Source organism: Nelusetta ayraudi, unplaced genomic scaffold (genome assembly GCF_046127955.1).
Source record: "Nelusetta ayraudi isolate G7.1 ecotype Tasmania unplaced genomic scaffold, CSIRO-AGI_Nayr_v1 ptg000175l, whole genome shotgun sequence".
In the NCBI taxonomy this organism is placed as follows: Eukaryota; Metazoa; Chordata; class Actinopteri; order Tetraodontiformes; family Monacanthidae; genus Nelusetta; species Nelusetta ayraudi.
Genome location: NW_027466224.1, coordinates 1,327,501 through 1,335,449, shown reverse-complemented (window position 1 = coordinate 1,335,449; position 7,949 = coordinate 1,327,501). Strand labels below are relative to the sequence as shown.

The 7,949-nt window shown below is 48.3% G+C and overlaps 1 long non-coding RNA gene across 1 annotated transcript in view; it reads right to left on the bottom strand.

Annotated features, from left to right (window-relative positions):
• Positions 1–2,487: 2,487 nt before the first annotated feature.
• LOC142880928 (uncharacterized) overlaps positions 2,488–7,949 on the bottom strand; it is a 91,555-nt gene continuing 86,093 nt past the window's right edge. The window contains exon 3 of the long non-coding RNA XR_012925490.1: positions 2,488–2,618. This is a non-coding gene — a long non-coding RNA (uncharacterized LOC142880928). The remainder of the gene's footprint in view (positions 2,619–7,949) is intronic.

The window sequence follows — 7,949 nt, the reverse complement described above, 5'->3', positions numbered from 1 at the left end:
TGTTGTGCTTGTGACGGCTTTGCAGTCTTCCTGGACTTTTTGCCCACCCTTCCAACTTCAAAAGTGTTAACAAAAAAACCCAAAATTATTGCACATTTGTTCCCCTGAATCTCTTCTTTGAGCTCTCATTTCACGCAAGAGGATGACTCGTTATGGAAACGGGAATATTTATTCCATTTCAGCGCCCCCCCCCCCCCCCCCCCCCCGACAATCCTCTTAGAGCTACCGTCTCTTTGGACACTTGTGCTGCGGGTGACGCAGGAACTGCAGCTTACTGCGGTTTAGAGAGCCTCCGCCATTGTGAGTCACTCTGGATAAGTTTGCTAAATTGGCTCAAGCGCGGGGGGGCTGCACTCGGTTATTTTATTGAGGAGCACGCACGCAATGCGGTGGCGAAGAGACGGCCGGCGCCGCGGCTCGAACGCGGAAGGCAGATATTGAAATGGTCAGAACAGAAGGAATGGATTCATTTAGAACGATAAATCATGTAGGACGCAAAAAAAAAACAAAAAACAAAACAGATTCGTCTTCATTCATCTGTTTTGTTGGACGTCCAACCGTCAACGTTTAGGGTTGCGAAAATCCTATCTGTCCACAAGCAGATTGCTTAGTTTAGGTGCGGGGGTTTGGGGGAGGTGTGGGGGGGGGGGTGTGTGGGGGTGTGCAGAGCTGTCAGCTGTGCGTGAGTCAGCAGAGGGTCTGTTCCACCTCGAGCATCGACACACACAGCAGACCCACTGTGTCTGCGCGCTTCCAACAAGCCTGCAGGTCCTGCTGAGACGCCTCACACACACACACACACACACACACAATGAACAAACACATATGGAATATGTTCAGCAAAAAATGTAAAAAAAAACTTTTTTTTTTCTCCCCCAACAACTGCTGGAGATCTTCAACGCATCCAAGGAACACAGAGCCCATAGCAACCACTTTCCCCAGCAGCCAGCCAAGACGCTCAGACTTCCAGGCTTCCTATTGGGTGGAAGGGCGACACCCAGACCCGCGTCACTGGCTGTGTTGCAGGCGGCAGCACACTGCAGTGTTGAACTCAAGTGTTGCCAGAGGTACCGAGGAGCAGCATGAAGGCATCTTGATGGGCATCAGACTGCAGCGCTGCCCTCTGTTCCTCTTTCAATGTGTGAAAATGGCACCCAATTAAACTACCGTAAACTACACCAAGTGCACTGCTTGCAACCACTTCTTCCGTCTCCTCCTCATCCTTTGCTGCTTGCAAGGGGCCCAGATCTGCTCCCCAGTTCTGCGTCAGCTGCGAGAGAGCTGCTGCTGGCACAGGCGGAGGTAAACTGAACACGCTTTCAGGAAGGATGCGAACTTCAGCGTGGAAAGCTTTAGAAATGAATGCAACAAAACTGGAAAACAGCACCATGTGAATTGTGTTCGATTGAGGTTCATTCGGCCAACGCAAGAGGACAAAAGACTTTTTAATGAAACGGTATTAAACTCGGTCAACGCTTGACACGGAAAGCCAATATCTGGTGATACGGTGAAGCTGCACATGAGACTTTCCAATCCAACTTTAATGGAGCAGCGAGGCAGCGCGAGGTCATTCAGCACTCGGTCTGCCTTCTTCAAATCAGCCAGCAGAAGCTTCTTTTCTTTTTGTTTTTTCACAATGCCAGTAAATTGCACAGGAAGCGATGATAATCACAATCAGAATCAGATGTGATTGCCAGGTGGGTGTAAACATCCCACAAATGAGTTTTTTCGGTCTCAGAAACGCAAAGGAAAAGCAAGGAAATCCAAAAATCCAAAAAGTACTCGTACAAATTTACATTGTCATTTGAAAAGTGGAACCACGGCAAGACTTCTTGGCAAGACTTCTTGGCAAGACAGAAATGAAACAAACACACAAAGCACTCAGCTCATTGTTAGTGTTGCACATCATGCATGCATTTCAAACGTGTTTACTTTCTGCTACTTTCTGCTTTCACATTACTTTCGCACAGTCACACAAGAAAATTGTGTGAATTTGTCCCAGTGAACTGCGCTGGCTTGACAGCGCCACCAACTGCTCAGCTCAGCTCCGCAGCGTGAGTGCAGGATGTGATCACACCAGTCCACAAACTTCCCCTCGGTGACGCTTCCCTGACAAGAACCGGGGATTTTTCGAGCGTTTCCAACTTTTCACTGTAGTTCACCGGCAAGATCGGGAGTTGGAGGATGAAAGGAATGAGCGCGGCAATCTAAATCTAAATCTGACCACTAGATGGCAGAAGTTTACCTGCTACAACTGTGGAAAACAACGCTTCAAAGTAGCGAACACGCTTCCGCCTTGTCGCCACGAACTTGTCTGACCCCCCCCCCGCCTCCCCACCACGGAGAAGTCACATCACATGTTGTTCATTTCCAAACCAAATTGAAAACCAATGTTTTTTCCCCAGGAATTCCCAGTTAATTCTTTGCTCCTTTGAGCCGGTGGGGAATGCGAGCAGGAGAGATTTCCTACCTGAGGTTGTCGGGGAAGTGGGGGGGCGGGGGGCGGGGCTGGGGGTCCTTCAACGGCGACGCTCCTTCGGCGGTGATTTCTCATTCCAGTCACATTGCGAGCCTCAGGGTTACAACAGGATGACAAGCTAACAAGGGCACCCTCCTACCTGCAGGGGGGAGGGGTGGGGTGGGGGAGGGGGGGGCAAGGGGCAGAGCGGAGATGGAAGAAGAAGGGAAATGTCAGCGCGTTGCAGCATTAATTCATTAGTATTCCTCAGGCCTTGCTGTCACCCGTCCCTCGTGTCACTGCTCCTCCCTCCCTCACACCCACTTCCTCTGCTTCTCTACCTTTGCTTCAACACGTCCACAGTCCCAGTCTGGAGATCAGCCTGGTAGAAAGTGTCATACTGCAGACAACTAGAAACTAGTCTTTATTCCCAGCCTATTCCTATTACTAACTATTCCCATATTCAGAGTCATCTCAGTATCAAACTCATGTCTCACATCTGATTGTGCTTAGAAAGGGTGTGTGTGTACAGGTACTGCCTGGAACATCAGAGTATCCTGAAAAGGTTGTCGTATTTCTGCAATTCAACTTAAAAGGTGAACTTGACATATTATATAAAGGAATACGCAGGTGTTTGGGATTCTTTGGACTCTTTGAAGCTACAAAACTGAAGCTTTTCACAGCATTCAAATGTTCTGAGTTTGTGGCTTTGTGGCTTTACTAAGCTGAAAATCTTCATCAGCACAGTTGGTGTGGAATGACTCAATAGAATGTGTTGCTTTCATCTTTTATGTTAAATTGCCAAAATAAAACAACTTTTACTGGATGTTCTAATGTTCCGGGTCGTACCTGTATGTGTGTGTGTGTGTGTTTGCAATGCACGTTGATTTACAGGAAGGAGAGGAGAGACTCTTGTCAATCCATCCGTCAGGGCTGGACAAGGTCTGAACACAAAAGCACGACTCAAACACTAAAGATGGAATTGAAGAGTTTACAAAAGTCCAAACCAAAAAAAAAAAAAGAAGCCAAAAATCACTCCAAAGAGGAAGCAGTTCAAACTGCACAAAAGCATCGAGCTAAAGACTTGAAGACAAAGTGAAGACTGGAGACCTGGTTGGCGTGATGCGGCAATGAAGGCGCTGAATCAGTGTTACACAAACAAGACAAACTGGCAGAGGACAGAGGCAGGGACTATATATACACATGGTAATGAGGACGGGTGAACACAATGAGGGCGGAGGAGACTCAGCACACAAGGTGGGGAAGACCAACACGTTCCCTCAGGACACGAGGAAGGAACGGGTTTCAAAATAAAAGAGGAGGTCACGAGATGATCAACGGAAAGTAAACTAATGCACAAAACGCGACACTTGGAACGTGGGGTGAGACCATCGTCATCACCGGCACGACTGGCCAGGTTCTTCACTGCGATCACTCATGCCGCACTGCACATCACCAGCAGGTGGAGAGACCGGGTCATTATCAAGACCAGAGGGCATCGGGACCAAGACCAGACCAAGACTTTAATGTCAAAGAAAAATAACAACCAAACAGGAAAAATGAGCAGAATCTTTTTTTTTAATCCCAGTTTGCTTCTAAGTGGAACAGCAACATCTCCGCTCAGCAAGGTGCCCTTCAATCATTTCCTTCAACATTTTGCTGCTTTGCCAAATATTTTGACCCATTGTCAGGAAAACAACTTTGCTTCATAACATTAAAACATAAGTGAACTAGGAGTGAGGGGTCCGGGTGTCACTCTGGGTGTCACCAACAGAGTGTAGAACAGCAGCAGCTGGGCTGGATTCCTTTTCTGTTATTATCGTGTTATTACAGTGTTGGTTGAGTCTCCACTGGTCTGGATCAATAATCACCAGTCCTCCCAGTCCCAGACTGAGACCAGACCCTTAAACAGTGGTCTGGAGACCAAGACCAACCTCCAGGATTGCAACACTACTTATTGGGAAAAAGTGGGAGTTTTGAAGGTGTTATTGCAGTAACCAACCAACAGGTGGTGGTTATTTTCACTGTCTGAATGCTGTCAAAACACGGTGGGTGCGTCAGGCGTGTGGAGCCTCCTCCTCTCTGCAGCCTCCAGAGCAGCAGCAGCAGCAGTAGAAGGAGGAGGAGCAGCTCGGCGTGGCCTCAGGATGGACCTCCGGCGCTGCGACGGAACCCTCGGCGCCGCTCGGCCTTCCCACACAAAGCAGCAGCTTCACCGGCAGCTGTTTGCTCAGCTGAGGATCTCCCACCACACAACAAAGCACAAAAAGCTGAAGCTGAAGAGGTGGGTGGGTGGTTGGTGGGTGGGGAGTGGGGCGGGGGGGGGTGTGTGTGTAGGTGCAGAGAAACAATAAACAGGAAGGCCTCTTCACGTCTTTTTTCCCCTTCTTTTTCTGGTTTACCGAGTGCGGCGAACATCACAGGCTGGAAATACATTGCAGCCGACGAGGAGCCGCAGGTTGAACATCCTTCTTTAAGTCAGCGCGGTGGCGTGGGCGGCTCAGAGTGACTGTTCACCTTCCCTCTCCTACAAAAAAAAAACAAAACCTTGCAGCCCAACTAAACATTTTAAAACTCCCTTTTTTTTTGTTTTTTTTGTCTGAAAGCACTAAGTTGAATTGCCCTGCGCGGCCTCCAGGGGGCGTTTTAGCGTCTATTCACTTTGGATGGTTTAGTTTTAGTTTTTTTTTTTCCATCATGCGCAGCCTCATTAAACAAAAGGTGATAAAAAGGCTGGAAAACACAGCAGAGATGCAATTTGTGCAGCAAAGATGAACGACACAAAGAGGCGAGCGGTAATAAACAGAAAGCGAGGCGGGTGGGGGTGGGGTTGGGGAGGGGTGTTATGAGAAAGTGTGTGCTGATAAGGCACAACTGGATTAGATAAGGGAATCTAAATGGCTTTGAAACAAGGAAGCAGCGTCAGAGAACAACTGGAGGGAATCATCTTCCACTGTGGCAGCAGAGGAGAGGAGAACTGCTGGCTTTGACCATGGTGCCCAGTGGGGGGATGGGGGGGGGGGGGGGGGGTCCTGTCAACGAGTCAGAGTGCTTGTGAGAAGGTCAGTGTCCAGCTAACAGCTCACGGTTCATAAGATGCCAATATCTTGTTTGATTTTTTTTCCCTTTTATACCCCTGCAAATATTTAATTTTTAGTCCCTTTTTCCTTTTCATTCAGATCATTTTCCATCTTTTTTGCACTGTACAGTTGCTGTAATCATGCCAATTTCCCCCACTGTGGGATTAATAAAGGTGTCTATCGATCTATCCATCTGTCTGACTGTCTATATGTACACACAGCACCCGGTGTGCCCTCTGACCCCTGACAATGACTGCCTTCAAATGCGCAGCTTTATCGAGCGGTGCTCAAAATTAGTTTCTCGTCCCAGTTTACATGACAGAAGCGTGTCCTCCTCCCCAGCACTAGGGGGCGATGTGAGTCTTTTCAGTGCGTTAACCTCCTCTTCCTCTTTCCTCACACGATAAGAAAGCAACTGGAGCGCGACACAACACCGGTGTTATGTCCGCACTGGTCTTCAATTCAACGAACAGCTGCAGATGTGCGTCAACGCCGTCAGCCGATTGGTCAGAAATTCACAAACGTACACAAGACGTTCCTGGCGGTTCGAAAGTCGCAGCTGCATCAGCCACAGCGAAGGGGGGGCGCTTCCTCCACGCGGCCGCAGCTCACCGCTGCTTTATTCATTTCCCCCAACTGAACCAGCTGCAAACCCTGGAGACGGAGGTGCAGCGGTGGAGGTCCCTGAAGAGGCCAAGCAGTTCGTGAGCTGCTCAGACCGAGTCAGAGTCACTGAGTCCCGACTCCGACTCCTCCTCCTCCTCCTTCCGACGCTCGCTCCGAACACAGCGAGCCGTCTCCATCGCCCCATCGAGTCGCTGCCACGCGATTGGCAGATGTGTTGACAAGCAATGGAAGATCTCAGCCAGTGGAGGAAGGCAGTTCGCTGGCAGGTTCATCGTTGACGGCAACACCCGTGAGATAAGGACTGAGTCATCACTCAATGCTAACAGTGAAAGCTACAATGCGTACAGCATCGACAACAGCAAACAAAGGCCTCTCCATATAATGTCTATGAGTTGGGATTTAACTGGGAGAGCAGGGCTCTGTGCAGTGGATTAGGATTGCAGATTAACAGCATTACAGTGAAATAGAAACAGCGGGATGTAAACATGAGAAGAAACGGGGTCAAGTGCGAAAGGTCGAGGGACCGGATGCAGGAAAAAAAAAAACAATAAAGTAGAAAGGTTGAAGCAGAGGCGGAGGAGGAGGAAGAGTGGAGGGATGGACAGGTGTTGCTCCTCTCTTCCTCTCCCCTCCCCCGCAGGTCAGCGCATCCCCCCCTCCCTCCCCCCCTCCCTCCCTGACTGACAGCAGGATTAGCATTAGCACGGCTACACAACGGCGGATTAGAGTCAGCCCGGTGCTACAACCAAAAGAGATTAGCTTTAGCATGGGCTAATGCTGCGGGCTAGGAGATTAGCAGTAGCTATAGTATAGTGGCTGCAAGCTACATGAGGAAAGATTAGCTGCAGTCTGGCTGAGTCGCAGTCTGGTGCCGTGACACCGGCTGACGGGCCCGGTTCTCTTTTTGTCTACCTGTAGATTCCACACACACACACACACACACACACACACACACACACACACACACACACACACACACACACACACACACACACACACACACACACAGCTGATTGTTTTTTTGTTGGGTTTTTTTGAAGGCCTGCGTTATTGCAATTTAACATTTGGAGCTGATGAATCTCTGAATGCGTGACTTCTGTTGAACACGGCTTTGTTTTCCATCTGCACATTAGAATAAGAATTAGATTAGATGAATTAGAATGCGTTTATTTATCCCACACTGGGGGTAATTAACATAATGAGGGCAACGATGGAGAAGACATAATTATATGGATTAAAAAAAAAGAAGAATAGAAATAAAATAAACTACTTATGGAGTAAGAAGAGAAGGGGAATCTGCTGCTTGCATGCGTGTGTATGGGCTGAGACGCTGGCAGACAGAGAACATCAGAGTGCTGGAGCACTTTAAATGGCCTGGGTGAATCAGATCATGGCACAGCGCAACACACAGCGACTTACGACTGCACTTTCAGTCCAAGCCGTCTCCTTTCTGCTGTGTCCTTGTGAGAAAATAGAAAGACAGAAAAGAAAAGAAAAGAAAAGAAAAGAAAAGTGCAGCACATTGTGAACAAACTCTTCCTGGGAGTTGTGGACAGGTTGTCAGGAGTGACGAGGTGAATATAGAAGTGGATGAAGTGTGACAGGGAGATTACTTTAGAGCACCTCGGCTTCATGATAATGATAATAATAATAATAATAATAATAATAATAATAATAATAATAATAATAATAATAATAATAATAAAACAGTTTAGTATGGAGAGGAGCACAGCTCTGATCCAGATGTTCACACAGGACCTCGGTCACAGTCCAGAGCACTCAAG